The sequence below is a fragment of the Leptodactylus fuscus genome, chromosome 8 (assembly GCF_031893055.1).
Source record: "Leptodactylus fuscus isolate aLepFus1 chromosome 8, aLepFus1.hap2, whole genome shotgun sequence".
Taxonomy (NCBI): Eukaryota; Metazoa; Chordata; class Amphibia; order Anura; family Leptodactylidae; genus Leptodactylus; species Leptodactylus fuscus.
The window spans coordinates 87,771,777-87,785,424 of NC_134272.1; the positions used below are offsets into that span (position 1 = coordinate 87,771,777).

The window sequence follows — 13,648 nt, forward strand, 5'->3', positions numbered from 1 at the left end:
CGGACGCAGGCGGATCATCGCCAACCGCATTTCACTAAATATAAGCGGCTCATCGCCCACAACAACCCGCAGATGAAGTTGCGGGCAGAAGCTAGTATGATATATAGGGATTTAGTAATTTATAGACAATTGATGGAATAAGTAACACGTATGAGGAGTTTAGGAGACGCCGCGCACTGTGTAACTACTATATATAAACCTGGTAGAGTCACTGGGGGAAGGGTTTGAGGAAAGTTCACATCTGAAGCATCTGAGGAGGAAGATTGTCTGGTCATTGTCTGCACCCTACATGGCTACTAATATAATGCATAGATAGAGAGAGAAGAGAGAGAAATGGATAGATCCTATGTACTGTATATGACACTGTATACACACATCCCATGTATATGACACTGTATACACACATCCCATGTATATGATACTGTATACAAACATCCCATGTACTTTACACTGTATACACACATCCCAAGTATATGACATGTATACACACATCCCATGTATATGACACTGTATACACACATCCCATGTATATGACACTGTATACACACATCCCATGTATATGACACTGTATACACACATCCCATGTATATGATACTGTATACAAACATCCCATGTATATGACACTGTATACACACATCCCATGTATATGATACTGTATACAAACATCCCATGTACTTTACACTGTATACACACATCCCAAGTATATGACATGTATACACACATCCCATGTATATGACACTGTATACACACATCCCATGTATATGACACTGTATACACACATCCCATGTATATGATACTGTATACACACATCCCATGTATATGACACTGTATACACACATCCCATGTACATTACACTGTATACACACATCCCATGTATATGATACTGTATACACACATCCCATGTACATTACACTGTATACACACATCCCATGTACATGACACTGTATACACACATCCCATGTACATTACACTGTATGCACATCCCATGTACATGACACTGTATACACACATCCCATGTACATTACACTGTATACACACAACCCATGTATATGACACTGTATACATACATCCCATGTATATGACACTGTATACACATCCCATGTATATGACACTGTATATATTTACATCACACATTAAATAATAAGCCTATGCAAAGTCATAATAACATGCACTCCCCTCCCCGTCAGCATAGATCATATACATACACAGATCATATGACCCAGCAGTCTGCTGTATACACACATACAAGTCATGTATATAGAACTGTAACAGATACTCTGTAGATATATTACATGATGCTCCATGTATAAAGCTGTGTATCAGACACTGTATGGATATATTATATGATGCCACAAGTATACAGCACTGTATTAAACACTCTGTGTATATATTATATGATACTACATGTATACAGCTGTGTATCATACACTGTATGGATATATTATATGATGCTACATGCATACAGCTCTGTATCAGACACTTGATATATATTATGGTACCACATGTATACAGGTTAGCAGATGCGTTATATATATCTTATGATGTCACATGTATACAGCACTGTATTAAACACTGTGTAGATATATTATATGATGCTACATGTATACGGCTGTGTATCAGACACTGTAGATATATATTACGATGCTACGTGTATGCACCCCTGTATCAGACACTGTGTATATTTTATATGTTGCTACGTGTATACAGCTGTGTATCAGATACTGTGTATATAGCTTATCATGCCACATGTATACAGCACTGTGGATATATATTTTATGATGCGACATGTGTACAGCTCTGTATCAGACACTGTGGCTATATATTACTATGTTACATGTATACAGCCCTGTATTAGACACTCTGAATATATTATATGATGCTACATGTATACAACTCTGTATCAGACACTGTGTATATACTGTATCTTATGATCCTACATGTATATAGCCCCGTATCAGACACTGTGGATATATATATTATGATGCTACATGTGTACATCACTATATCAGACACTGTGTATATATTTTATAATGCTACATGTATACAGCCCCGTATCAGACACTGTGTATATACTGTATCTTATGATGCTACATGTATACAGCCCCGTATCAGACACTCTGAATATATTATATGATGCTACATGTGTACAACCCTGTATCAGACACTGTGGCTATATCTTATGATGCTACATGTATACAGCCCTGTATCAGACACTGTGGATATATATTATGATGCTACATGTGTACAGCACTATATCAGACACTGTGTATACAGTATATCTTATGATGCTACATGTATACAGTCCTGTATCAGACACTGTGGATATATATTATGATGTTACATGTATACAGCCCCATATCAGATACTGTGTATATACTGTATCTTATGATGCTACATGTATACAGCCCTGAATCAGACATTGTGACTATATATTATGATGCGACATGTATACAACACTCTGCCAGACAATGCTACATGTATACAGCTCTGTATCTGTTGTATACTCCTGTCTCCACCTGTTCTACGAGCACTACCATTGTGGGCACTACTACTCCCCCGTGTTGCCAAGTGTTGATCCATGGTGGCCATGTAGAGATCAGACCCAGCATGGCACTGAGGCCTGTGCCCCCCTGTAGCCCCCCGCTCACACAGCAGACCTCACCCTCTGCTGCTGCCACTGATCACCAACACACAGACCTGGCATCAGGGGCAGATTTTAACCATTTGCCTCCCAGGCCCAGCTGGCACATCATGGTGTGGGCACTGCCAAGGGGGTGGGTTGCAATGATTGGATTAGTAATACCAGGGGGCAGGTGGGACTGGTAGGGTGGGGTGAGTGACATCCGTGGGATGTGTCCTGGGAGACTTACCATGGTGGGGAGCTGTCACTAGGTCCCTTGCTGTCTCTTTCTTGATGTGGGCTGTCTCGTTGCAGTCTCTTCTCATCCTATTGAATGTGATGCAGTCTCTAAGGTGCAGCCAGGGGGTCTCGGAGGGCTGGCAGGCTGGGATGCACTGTCAATGGCTGTCACAGATCTGCCTGCAGTCTCTGGTACATGGTGCCGGCAGGGTGGATGTGGCTGTGCCCCTCTCTGCTGCCATCACTCTCTTCTTCTCTTTGTCCCCATCTCTATTCTCTCCTTCCTTCTCCCTCTGCGGTTGGAGGGGCTTTGTGAATAGAGACCTCCCCCCTTCTCCCCTCCCTTTCCCCCTCACCCTTCCCTCCCTGTGTCTGCTGTCTCTGCCTCTCACACCTCCTGCCTTCCCTTTTGCACTTTCTTTGGTCTTTTAGCAAAAAGTCTGTGCCCTCCTTTACCCCTGCCAGGTCTCCTTAAAGCTGATGCCCTTTCTTACCACCAGGTATCTTGGTAGCTGATGCCCGGTCTTATTTCTTGGTGTCCTGTCAGTAGATTACCTATTTTACCTCTTGCTATCCTTTCAGTTGATCCCTCTCTTACCTCTTGCTATCCCGCAGTTGATCCCTCTTTTACCTCTTGCTATCCTTTCAGTTGATCCCTCTCTTACCTTTTGCTATCCTTTCAGTTGATCCCTCTCTTACTTCTTACTATCCCGCAGTTGATCCCTCTTTTACCTCTTGCTATCCCGCAGTAGATCCCTCTTTTACCTCTTGCTATCCTTTCAGTTGATCCCTCTCTTACCTCTTTCTATCCCGCAGTTGATCCCTCTTTTACCTCTTGCTATCCTTTCAGTTGATCCATCTCTTACCTCTTGCTATCCCGCAGTAGATCCCTCTTTTACCTCTTGCTATCCTTTCAGTAGATCCCTCTCTTACCTCTTGCTATCCTTTCAGTTGATCCCTCTCTTATCTCTTGCTATCCCGCCAGTAGATCCCTCTCTTACCTCTTGCTATCCTTTCAGTTGATCCCTCTCTTATCTCTTGCTATCCCGCCAGTTGATCCCTCTCTTACCTCTTGCTATTCTTTCAGTTGATCCCTCTCTTACTTTTTACTATCCCGCAGTTGATCCCTCTTTTACCTCTTGCTATCCTACAGTTGATCCCTCTCTTAACTTTTGCTATCCCGCAGTTGATCCCTCTCTTACCTCTTACTATCCCGCAGTTGATCCCTCTCTTACCTCTTGCTATCCCGCCAGTTGATCCCTCTCTTACCTCTTACTATCCCGCAGTTGATCCCTCTTTTACCTCTTGCTATCCTTTCAGTTGATCCCTCTCTTACCTCTTGCTATCCTTTCAGTTGATCCCTCTCTTACCTCTTGCTATCCTTTCAGTTGATCCCTCTCTTACCTCTTGCTATCCTTTCAGTTGATCCCTCTTTTACCTCTTGCTATCCTTTCAGTTGATCCCTCTCTTACCTCTTGCTATCCTTTCAGTTGATCCCTCTCTTACCTCTTGCTATCCTTTCAGTTGATCCCTCTCTTACCTCTTGCTATCCTTTCAGTTGATCCCTCTTTTACCTCTTGCTATCCCGCAGTTGATCCCTCTCTTACCTCTTGCTATCCCACAGTTGATCCCTCTTTTACCTCTTGCTATCCCACCAGTTGATCCCTCTTTTACCTCTTGCTATCCCACCAGTTGATCCCTCTTTTACCTCTTGCTATCCCACCAGTTGATCCCTCTTTTACCTCTTGCTATCCCACCAGTTGATCCCTCTCTCACCTCTTGCTATCCTGCAGTTGATCCCTCTCTTACCTCTGGTTATTTTAGCAGATCTCTCCTGGGAATTTCAGCAAACAAACTGCTAAAGCTCCAACCAACTCCTGGGTCCCCCGCCTGGTTAGCAGCTGATGCCCCTGTTTACCCCTTGGTATCCTGGCATTTCATGCCCTTTCTCATTACTGCACATTCCGTAAATATATATATTTTACCAATTCCTAATAGCTCGTACACCTTCGTACCCCTCGATACCCCAGCTAGCAGCTTATGCCAAGTCTCACTCATGCAGCCCTAACTATGAACACATGACTATTCTTTGTCCTCCTGACTAGATTACACCCCTCTTACCGCAGCCACCAGCCTATGATACTCTTTTGGATCCTAGTTAGCACCTCAAGTCATGTGTAGCCCTTTCATAGACCTTGGGTATGTTAGTTACCCATGCAATCCCTTAGCAGTGCCCTCTTTTATATCTGGGTTCCCCAGGTTGCAGTTTGCACCCTCTTTTATATCTGGGTTCCCCAGGCTGCAGTTTGCACCCTCTCTTATATCTGGGTACCCCAGCTGGCAGCTCTTACCCTTGCACTCTCTAGCTCCCCTTTGTTTTGCTCTGTTAGTCTATTATCTCCCTGCAGCTTCCTCCCTCCTCCTCCTCCTCCTCCTCCTCCTCTCTGCTCCCTCCTGATGCTGCTGGACAGCTCCTAGACTAGAAGCAGCAGGCGGGACAAACCAAGCACTGACAGGAGGAGGGGGAGAGCAATCACTGGGAAGAAAATACTCAGGCTGTACCACTGGCTTGCACAGTCAGTCTGCTGGGTGGCAGCTCTGTATGCTGACACCTCGTGTGCAATGGCAGCAGCTGCGAGGGCAGGACCCGGCGACATCTCCATTTAGCCTCCACTAAGATGCATCAGGCCAGGCTTATAGAAAACACAGATTCCCAGCAATCGCAGCCCACCCACCAGAGTGTATTTATAACATGGGCTGGGGGGAGGCTAGCGCTGCCTCCTAATTGGATAAATGCATCTGTATAATTATCAGAACCGCAGCCAGACATTTACATTCTGACGCTATTTATACACCGAAGATCCAAACCATTACTCATGGCGGAGCAGCCGGGGCTTACGTGCATGCAGATGGCGACCACGGGACGTATAGAGAGGCGAAAAAACGTATCGCTTCTATATTTATCGACTCAGGAGACGGTAAACACAACGGGGTGACAGATCGTTCCTTCATCTGTTGTGTTTTGCATCAGAGTCCCCAAAAATATCAAGTAGAATGGATCCCATCTGTCTAGAGAATCTGTTGACAAACATCTAACGTGTTTGGGCGGCTTAAAGGGGACCTTTCACCGCCTCCACCAACTCCAACGCTGTGCATCCTATAATAGGCACCGCTCCAATGACTCCGACGCAGTTGGAATTTTGTCTCCAGCCCCCACCGTTCCTGAGCAATCAGTGATGTTAGTCTCGGTACAAAATTGCCTGATTAGACTTTGTAATGTTAGGTGGGCGGTCTCTGACTATCTACTCCAGCCAAGGACCGCCCACCTGCCAGCAGACTACATCATTCATATTTTGGATGCTGAATATAATAGCACGATTGCTCAGGAACGGTGGGGGCTAGTGAAAAAAATTCCAACTATGGCAGAATCAGTGGAGCAGCACCTATTAAAAAATGCAAAGAGTTGGAGGTGGTGAAAGGTCTTCTTTAAGGTTATGGACCCAAGTGGACCCCTTTAATGGTGGCTCATATATCAGCCAGTCCATATGGATTTCACTAATAGAGACGGCCATGTCACACATGTATGGACGGGCCCTGCCAGTGTCACTGGCTGACTAATGGAGGGGTCCAGAGCCCAGCAACCCCTTTTGTATAGTGAACTTAAAGGGGATGTGTTACCAAAAATATTTGTATAGAATTGTTACATTATTTTCTTACATTTTCCATGACACTATGTATATTTTTAAATAAATACTACATCATGCAATCTTGACTCTAGCCACTAAGCCTAATAATAGACTGAGACTTGCAAATTCTGGAGGGGTTTTCTTTGCAGCATTCATCTCATTTTCATCACAGACCAGATTACAATAGATAATACCACTGAGCCTTCATTACATCACTACAGACAATAGATGATGTCATATCTTATCCCCTCCCCCTCCCTGCACACCTGTGTAGAAAACTTTCCCATAGACCTCTGAGTCAGTTTCAGACTATACGGTAGGAGAAGGAAGCAGAGAAATCAGAGGGGGTCACGTCATTACCATTTCAGTCATCATTCTCATCTAAACTTGATGAGGGGCTGTAAATTTACACCTCTGGGGCTCATTCACATCAGTGCAATAAAGCCATATGTGCTGATTTATGGACATCACCCCATAAAGTAAAAAATGGGCCCTGCAAAAAAGGTTCCTGTGTTGTCTTCTACTTTTAAAGGGGCTGTCCACTCCACACAATGCCGTTCAGTTCTCAGGGATTCACAGCATCCATTTTTCATGGCCATCTTGCACCCTGGGGATGTCCATTTTCATAGATCCCCCCTACATTACAGTTACTACGGGCTTTCAAAATAATGGCCATGTGAATAGCGCCCATTCACTGACATATAATTCATGCCATGTGACAAAAAATGGATTTCACATGGTCATTGTTAGCTTTAATCTGTGGGAGGAACCGTGATACAATGGTGAATTTCCCTGCAGCGCCCCCACAGGTAAAATAGAGCAATACATGGTTATGTCCTCCAGCTAGATAGACTCTCTTTGTAGCCAGTCTTCTCTGTCTCATAGACACCGATCGCAGCTTTTAACACTTTAGATGCCGCAGTCAAACACAACCTTGGCCTCTAAAGTGTGCGGCCTGCCATCTTTGAACAATAAATATAATTAATATAAAAAAAGTTACAGATGTCAGAAACATGGCGACACAAAATTTTTTCTCTATTTTTGCAAAGTTTAAAAGGTATCAAACAATACAAATATGATATAGATTTGGTATCGCCAAGTTCGTACTGATCCGCAGAATACAGGTAACAGGTCATATTTACCACATACTGATTGCCGTAATAAGTAACCCCATAAGACACTGAGACAAATGCATTTTTTTTTCCAATTCCACCTCATTCTGAATGTTTTTCTAGCTTGCCAGTACATTGTATGGGATATTGAGTGGGGCCATTACAAAGTACAAATTGTGCCACAAACAATAAGCCATCATGTGACTGAGAAATTAAAAAATTCTGGATCTTTGAATGGGGAGAAGGAAAAACGGAAATGCAAAAGCAAGAATTGACAAAGGCATGAAAGGGTTAACTGGGGCACCGGACCCCTCCTATATATCAATACAAGCATTACCCGCGACTTCGTCTGCGGAACCCTGACCCCTTGCGCAACCCACCTGGAGCGCCGCGTAGCTTCCTCCCTTTGCCTCGTGTTCGCATCCGGCCGTTCTTCCAACTGTAGGCCCATGGACCCCCGGGCTCCCACCCTGCGGCCTGCTGGCTCCCTTTTGTTCCTTTACCCCCTTGGCGCCCCCCCCCCCTTTTCTCTACCTGCTCCCCCATGTCCTCGCTCCTATCTCCTACTCCATGCCCCCTTTCCCCCCCAGGCCCCTCTCCCCCCCCCCCCCGAACCCCATGGCCCTGTTTTACCTATCCTATGCTCCCTTTTCCCCCCTCCCCAGACCCTCCCGACTCTGTGTCCCCTTACCCACCACAACCTGCACCCCTGGCCTCACTCCAACTCGGGCTCCCCGTGCACCGAGGTTACAGGAGTGGCTAGGGTCGACAAATTGTGCTCCGGCGGTGCTGCAGCCATGCACGGCGGTGGCACAGGTTTACAGCAGTCTGCAGGAGTCCGGCACAGTGCTGTCTACCTCCTCCCACCCCTGGACTCACCGCTCAGCGCAGCTCCAGCGATGGCGGCCGACCGCGAATTCAGTGCTAGCGGTTGGCCAACTGGACAAAAAACGTGGATGGTGGGGCGCCTATATTCTATTCCTGGTGCAGTTCTAGGTATGTGCAACATTTGAGGGAAATCCGTTTGCCCGTTGCGGCGTGTAGAATTAGTAGGATGGCCAAATTTCCACAGAGATTGTTAGTTTTAGGTGGCCATACACATTAGATTAAAGAGTACACACACACAATCAGGATTTGCATGACGAAAACCAGATCGCAATTTATGCTGAGAATCCGTACCAACGGGCATAAATTTCGGTGCAGATTTTCACACTTATATGTTTGGATTTCTCACCAGAAAAAAAAAAAAAAGACAGAAAATATCTCATTGACTTTAAGACTAATGGATCACATTGTAAATTTTTAACACTAAAAGTTGATCATAAAATCTGCGTGTGCTCCTGATGGTGTGCATGTAACCTTAAAGGGGCTCAATCATTAGATTTTCCAGTTTTTAGATAAACATAAGGCTATTCAGGTGCTGCTAATTGTTTTTGACCCCCCCCCCATTTTTCTGAATTACCATTGAAACGTATATGTAAATGAGTCCGTGCACCCCCCCGCCCTCGCATCATAACTTGTTCATAGCTTCCTATCTTCTTTCACTTCTTCCTTCCTGCGATTCACCACCTCCAGACCGGCAGTTTTGATGGAAATACCCCCAGAGTGCTACTGCGCAAACTCCCGCGTCATTTTTGTGTAGAAAACTTCTCAGTTCCCCTGAGAACTACGCGAGCATGCTGCGCATGCGCAGTACGGTCGCGAGGTTCACTACAGGAAAACGGCGCTGGAGCGTGCGCAGTAACGCTCCGGAGTGAGCGCTACTGCGCATGCCTAAGATTTCTATCGGAACCGCCAGGCTGGAGGTGGTGAATCATAAAAAGGAGGAAGTCAAAGAAGAGAGGAGGGCGTGAACGAGCTATGACGCAGGCAGGTGCACAGAACGCACACTGTGCACGGTAGGACTAATTTACATATACTTTTTAACGGTAATTCAGGAAAACAGGGAGGGGGGGGTGTTCAAAAACGATTAGCAGCACCTGAATACATATGTCTGAAGGCATATGTTTAGCTAAAAAACAGAAAATCTAATGATAGAGCCCCTTTAAGTACTTATTAGGATAGGTCATTTATTGAAGATCCGCAGGGTTCCCAGGTGTGGGCCCCCGGCGGATCAGCTGACTGAAATGGTAGTGCTGCTCCCTGAGCCAGGGCTGTTTCTACTTTGCAGGCCATGTTACATCACGTTCATCAGTCATGTCACCTGTTCGGAGCTCAGTCCCATTTGAGAGACTGCACTGCTCCCCCAAAGGGTCCATTCACACTGAGTTTTTTTGGCGAGGATTTTAGCACTGAATCTGTGTCAGAATCCACGTGGAAAAAACACACTAGCTTTATTTTCCGCTAGCGGAAAAAAAAAACTTCCTTCAGTAGATTCCGCCTGCAAAAACCAAAAGAGTCAATAGGAGGTGGAAAATCCGCATCGCAGATTAGAGCACGGAATTGGAAAAATCCGCGTAGAAAAACCGCTAAGTCCATACACTGTGCTGGAGGAAAAAAACATTTCCTAATTCCTGAAGCGGATTCCTTCCTCACTAAAATCCTCGCCAAAAAACTCCAAGTAACGCTAGTTTCACACTAGCGTTTGGCACTCCGTTCTGTGGTTTCCGTCTTCTTCTTGCGTTTTATGCTCTCCGTCGCGAAACCGTTTTTTAAAAATCGGACACAGAGTACTGCATGTCCGACTCTGTGTCCGGTTTAAAAAAAACCGGTTTTGCGGTGGAGAGCATAAAACGCAAGAAGAAGACGGAAACCACAGAACGGAGTGCCAAACGCTAGTGTGAAACTGTCCGGCCGTGAGCACTCACCGATGCTCACGGCCGGACAGCTTTCAAACCCATTGAAATGAATGGGTATGAAAGACTCCTGCAGGTTTCCGTCTCCTGCCTCTGTTTTGTGCAGGAAACGGAAACCTGCAGAACGGAGACCGGGCGCAGATGTGAACGAACCCTGAATGGACCCAAATACTGTAGCCTCTTCAGACGCCTGATCGGCAGACCCCGCCAATCTTCATTTGATGACCTATCGTAAGAATATATCAGAGTGTCAAGCCTGAGAAATTCTTTTATATCGGCCAAACCAGTCCACCATGTAATGTACATAGAGGGGCTCCTGACACGTTATTGAGGGGTCAAGCTCTTGGATTTCAACATGTCCGGTCATTCTAATGTAGGGGTAGGCAACCTCCGGCACTCCAGCTGTTGTAAAACTACAACTCCCAGCATGCATACTTGCTCTGCTGTTCCTGGTACTCCCATAGAAGTGAATGGAGCATCTTGGGAGTTGTAGTTTCACAGCAGTTGGAGTCCTGAAGGTTACTGCCCCATGTTCTAATGTGTATGGCCAGTCGTAATCTCCTACCTATTGGCTGGACATGTAATTGTACAATGTGTAGCAGACAATTTTATATAAAGGGCGATCCATGAGGTAAAGGTCACCTGATAAAGTCTATTTTGACTGTTTATCCAGACCGTTGTCCATATAGCCCTCACTTTTGTATAACTGACCCATATCCATCATCTATCTAAAGTCTGGATATATCTATCCAGTAATCTGCCATAAACTAGTCCACGCTCCCTAATGAACATCATTGTCTCAGAGCAAACATGGCCCTGTCACCAATAGCAATCAATCACTTCTGAGCGTTCATTTTCTAAACTGCACTGTGATGGCTGAACTCCGTTTGCTGTGGGCAACACAGGCTCGAGGCCTACTGTTCAATGTCCGTGCAGGGTCCCTTTAAGGCGACTTCTTTATAAAGAAAGGCTGACATCTTTGAGACATTATTACATAAGACATCACCGCCGACCCGGACATCCATTTCTTTCCTATTATAACGGACACTCCTGACACTTATGCTGGCGCTGTTTGCGAGTGCAGCCGCGTGTGAAAGATCTGTAAACTACAAAGAGTCTTGCTTCATCGACCCCTCTGCCCGTCTTCAAGACTTCAGACATCGAGAAATAATTTAACCCGTTGCGGTGATCGTATATTGTGACGTCTGTGAGCCAAAAAGTGACATTTTGACTCCTTAACCCTTTCACCACAGAGCCATTTTCCCAGGTTCTTGCCAATTTTTTTTTTTTTGGCATATTTAGAGCTTGATTTTAGGTCATTTTTATTTTATACCTCCGAAAATCTTTAAAAAATAGGATATCTGGTATTCACCAGGTATTTCCCATAGTGGGGATAATCATCGCCATATTCACGGTCACATCCTATCAAATAACAAAAATGATAAATCCGGCCTTCTCCGTATGAGATATAGAATGATTATATAATATATTTGAAAGCTCTATTAATCTGGCGAATAAGATCCCTCATATCCAATTATCACATATGATTTACTTAGATCATAAGCCATAGAGAGATTGATCGCTCAGCCCTGGCGCCGGCACACGGCAATACAATGGTTTACAAGTATTGATCGCAGCGATCATAAGTCACAAGTCAGCGGATCTGAAATATATCTGTATTCTATCACATAATATTAATCTTCTCCCAATATATAATGTATTTCTCAGCAAAGTAGTCTGAAATACTGTAAACCTCTTATAAACCCCACAAACCTTCAATTGTATATTAAAGAACAATTCTATACAAGTCTATACCCTTCACATCCATATAATGATCCACAGGAGGGCGGAATTATAGTAGTTATATTCTTGTACATAGGGACAGTATTATAGTAGTTATATTCTTGTACATAGGAGTAGTATTATAGTAGTTATATTCTTGTACATAGGAGTAGTATTATAGTAGTTATATTCTTGTACATAGGAGCAGTATTATAGTAGTTATATTCTTGTACATAGGAGTAGTATTATAGTAGTTATATTCTTGTACATAGGAGGTAGTATTATAGTAGTTATATTCTTGTACATAGGAGTAGTATTATAGTAGTTATATTCTTGTACATAGGGGCAGTATTATAGTAGTTATATTCTTGTACATAGGAGGTAGTATTATAGTAGTTATATTCTTGTACATAGGAGTAGTATTATAGTAGTTATATTCTTGTACATAGGGGCAGTATTATAGTAGTTATATTCTTGTACATAGGGGCAGTATTATAGTAGTTATATTCTTGTACATAGGAGCAGTATTATAGTAGTTATATTCTTGTACATAGGAGCAGTATTATAGTAGTTATATTCTTGTACATAGGAGTAGTATTATAGTAGTTATATTCTTGTACATAGGAGTAGTATTATAGTAGTTATATTCTTGTACATAGGGGCAGTATTATAGTAGTTATATTCTTGTACATAGGAGGTAGTATTATAGTAGTTATATTCTTGTACATAGGGGCAGTATTATAGTAATTATATTCTTGTACATAGGAGGTAGTATTATAGTAGTTATATTCTTGTACATAGGAGTAGTATTATAGTAGTTATATTCTTGTACATAGGAGCAGTATTATAGTAGTTATATTCTTGTACATAGGAGCAGCATTATAGTAGTTATATTCTTATACATAGGAATAGTATTATAGTAGTTATATTCTTGTACATAGGAGGTAGTATTATAGTAGTTATATTCTTGTACATAGCAGGTAGTATTATAGTTGTTATATTCTTGTACATAGGAGTAGTATTATAGTAGTTATATTCTTGTACATAGCAGGTAGTATTATAGTTGTTATATTCTTGTACATAGGAGTAGTATTATAGTAGTTATATTCTTGTACATAGGAGCAGCATTATAGTAGTTATATTCTTGTACGGTAGTTTTCATTTTTACCTTAATGTGTTCTTGGGGTCCTCACAGTACTTACAGGCCATCTTGCTATACTGCCATTCTGCTACTAAGTTGTCAATGTAGTTGCCACAAATAAATATTATGCATAAAGACATATACCCATATGCTAAAATTAATTTATAACAGAAAACTGTAACAGATAAAGCACAAATTCATTATTATTAATTTTGCATAAAATGTTTAATAAAATTATATCAATGTAATAATATTTTCACGGAGAATCAGTG

At 43.1% G+C, this 13,648-nt stretch overlaps 1 protein-coding gene across 1 annotated transcript in view; it reads right to left on the bottom strand.

The window, feature by feature from the left end:
* The window catches only part of TMEM198 (transmembrane protein 198), a 24,045-nt gene extending 20,861 nt beyond the window's left edge, over positions 1 to 3,184 (bottom strand). The window contains exon 1 of the mRNA XM_075284568.1: positions 2,871 to 3,184. The gene's annotated coding sequence lies outside the window, so the exon portion shown is untranslated. The remainder of the gene's footprint in view (positions 1 to 2,870) is intronic.
* Positions 3,185 to 13,648: the final 10,464 nt, after the last annotated feature.